Genomic DNA, 3,679 nt, shown 5'->3' on the forward strand with positions numbered 1-3,679 from the left:
TCAGCTTTGGCTTCATATTTTCTTCGTGAAACATCATCTTTTCTCCCTCTCCTTGAGTCGTGTACAGGGACTCGCACTCCTCGGTCAGAAGTAATGCAGGTTCATCGTCGTGTTGCTTTTCAGCAAAGTGGGCTCTCTCCTCCTTCTTCGGCTTCCGACATTCAGAAGCATAGTGACCATGATTCTGACAGTTGTAGCAGTGGACTTTCGCCTTGTCGAACTTGTGATATTTCTTGCCAGAGTCGTTGGAGCGCTCCTCATCGCTGCGCCCAAGTCCCCGGCCACGGCCGTGGCCACGACCACCGCCGCGCCCACGACTACCTCCTCCATCTCGCTCTTTCCAGCCACTACCGAAGCCCTCACCTCCGTGTGCTCACCTTCCGTGTTGCCAAAACCTCGCAAGTGCTCTTCATGTGCCTTGAGCCGGCCAAACACCTCCTCGGCCATCATCTCACTCAAGGCACAGAACTGCTCTAATGTGGAAGCAATTTGTAGAAACTTTGGTGTCACCGCTCGCAACACCTTCTCCACCACAACAATGTCATCCATCTTCTCCCCCATGGCGCGCATCTTGCTGACCACCGTGGTCAGCCGCATAGCGAACTCATCGACGGACTCCCCTTCTCGCATACGGAGAGCCTCGAACTCTGTCTTGAGGATCTGCAGTTTCGCCCTCGTCACACGATTGGCCCCCACGTACATGGACTTCAACGCAGCCCACGCATCTTTGGCCGTCGTCTTCTCGGCGAGGAGAAGGAGGATCTCCTTGTTTACCCCCTGGTAGATGGTCGCGAGTGCCATCTTATCGCGTCGGTTGTCAACTCTACCCTCGGCCTCGACGGCGTCCCACACGCCCTGAGCCTGCATGTAGACCTTCATTTTTATGGACCACGCCGGGTAGTTGCTGCTTGTTAGCAGCGGGTATTTGAGTGTAATACTCTCCTCTCTTCCCTCATTTGATGTCGCTTCTCCGCCAGTGACACGACTCGACGATGACGGAGACTCCGATCTTGCCATGATCTTAGGCATTCACACACCGCAGCGCTCTGATACCAAATGTAGAAAATTGGGTTGCAGGGACTCAAAGCTCTTCACTGCAGATTGCAGGAACTCAAAGCTTTTCACTGCTAGTTGAAAGATAAAACAGAGGACTCTTCACTGCAGATGGAAAAAACAAAACAGAATAGAATAGAGCAGAGGAAGTGGGAGAACACTCTTTTTTTTTTATTAAAGAAGGAGAGATTAGCTGGATGCCTTTGATCACAATAGAGCTCAGCAATTTATACAAGAGAGAAACTAACAACCCCCCACGTTCAACTCTGTTGAAGCTAACAACCCACTAGACTAGGTCCTCTTCTAACAAACTAACAAACTCACACCTGTTGAAGCTAACACCCCACTAGACTAGGTCCTCTTCTAACAAACTAACAAACTCACACATACGTGCAACAAGTTTAACTCAACAGCACATACATACATACATATAAAATAGCATAAAATATTAAAACGTTATACAATTATGTAGGCTCCATTTTCATTTCATGGCTTTTGAGTAGCATAGTTCTAGAAAGAACTAGGACAGAAAGGAGAAAGAAATCATTTTTTTATTAAATTACATAGAATGTTCTAGAAAGAGAAAAATTATCCCGTGTGAAATTCCAAGTTTACCCTTTCACAAACAATTGGAAATGATGTTTTGCCCACCACTCCTCCATTTTATCGCTGCCCCTAGTTGGTCCTTTCTAGATCTATATTAGTGTAGATAGTACAGATCCATATATTTTCTCGATTCCTTTGCATGTTCCTCTTTGTAATTTATTTCCATCTTTATGCAATCTCGTGAGAAAACATGCTTTTATTTGTTTCGTTTTCCATTGATGATTTGCTTTATATAGAGGCATCTTTCCAGTGTTATATATTTTAAGATTTCAACTTGCAGATCAATAGTCTTCTTGGAACCAAAGTCGAGTGGCTTTACTACATACTTCAGGCATTTAATACTGGCAATTTACTTGGCTATCAAGAGCTGTGTCGAGTTCATAATGCTGCTTTGAGTGCTCAGCCGGCAGTACTGGTGGAGAATGAAAAGAAGCTGCTGGAAAAAAAAAATTAACATTCTCTGTTTAAGGGAGATCATCTTTAGGTAAGATTTTCTCAATTGGATTAGAAGCCTAATTGATTACAGGTTCTCAAATTCTGGTGTCGCTTGCAGGTAAGATTTTCTCAATTGGATTAGAAGCCTAATTGATTACAGGTTCTCAAATTCTGGTGTCGCTTGCTCCTATAACTTCTACTTTCTATTTATATTATCATTTGACTTTAAGTTGGAAATTCCTGTTTCTTGCAGTCGCCCCTCTGAAGACAGGACCATCCCGTTGAGTGTCATTGCTGAACAAACTAATCTTTCAGTGGAAGACGTGGAGTATCTTCTCATGAAAAGTCTCTCTGTAAGTGCTACTCATAATCATGCTATTTTTTTATGAATCAATTCTACTGTTGGCATATGTTTAGGTGGAGTGGTGATCTAAAAACCAACGTGAGGATCAGAAGCTAAAACGTTTTGTTACTGACTCACTGACAGTATCCTTTCTTTGTTACGACAATTTTGGGAGTTTGTCCCTCATTATACAGGCTTAATTTAGAGACCAGTAAGACAGGTTCCACTTGAGGAATGGTACTCTAGGTCTTATGCCAAGATCCATGATAACCTGAGCTAAGGAATTTGACACCATATCTCTTTTATATGCAGTCGTAATTGATTTGTCGAACGTGATTTCATCATATCCCACAATTATGTCATGATTTTTTGTATTATTTCTTAGCTTGTCATTATTTGGAATACTATCTCGAATTTATTACGTAATATTCCAAATGCCGTGGCGTAGCTGAAATGAGTAACTACGTACACTGGTCCACCTAATTGAAGGAATATCATAGACCAGGCTGAAGGAACAGTACGTCCATGTCTCGTGGGTGCAGCCTAGGGTTTAGCCCAGGTAAAATCGCTGAAAGATCGTTTGGACGGCTGGCTAAAAAAAGTACGCACAGCTTTGTTATCGGTGGAGGCAGAAAGCACCTGACCTTGTGGCCTCATGTGTTTGTGTTTTCTGCATCATAACAGCGCAAAGAAGCGCAAGAAAGAACGCATTTGATGCCGTGCTTTGTGACCCTCCATTAAGTGTTTTCTGTGCTCGGAGCAACAAATTTGAACTGGGGAGTTTCTGTATTTTTTTTTTAAATACTTCAGGTAGCGCCAAAACTAGAAATAGGCTTACAAACACAGGGGAAGAATTATACAAGCTACTGCTGTTTTAACGTACTGCTGCTTTGTAGTTCCCATTCCTAAAACTTCTTTTCAATCTTTTATATAGTTGGTTATATCTGGTATTTACAAGAAAATATCCTAAAACTTCTTGTGATTTCTCAACTGCGAATGATTGCTAAGTTGGTCCTGTTGTGCGCCGTGGAAGCCGAATCGACAAGTCAATAGCACACACAAGAACCAATAATAGATCACAATAATAACAAGCAACACCAACCACAGCAAGAACACAAAATTTACGTGGTTCAGCAATGTGCCTACGTCCACGGGGCAACGAGGGGGGAGTTTTACTAATGGAAATCAAGGGGAGTACAAATTAGGGTTACAAATCTTACCAAAACCCACAAATAAGTCCTC

General features: G+C 42.9%; 1 long non-coding RNA gene across 1 annotated transcript; it reads left to right on the forward strand.

Annotated features, from left to right (window-relative positions):
* Window positions 1,785-3,300, forward strand: LOC109839796. Its single transcript, XR_002246753.1, has 3 exons — window positions 1,785-1,839; window positions 1,940-2,143; window positions 2,348-3,300. It is a non-coding gene; the product is annotated as an uncharacterized LOC109839796 (long non-coding RNA).

This window comes from Asparagus officinalis, chromosome 4 (assembly GCF_001876935.1).
Source record: "Asparagus officinalis chromosome 4, Aspof.V1, whole genome shotgun sequence".
Classification (NCBI taxonomy): Eukaryota; Viridiplantae; Streptophyta; class Magnoliopsida; order Asparagales; family Asparagaceae; genus Asparagus; species Asparagus officinalis.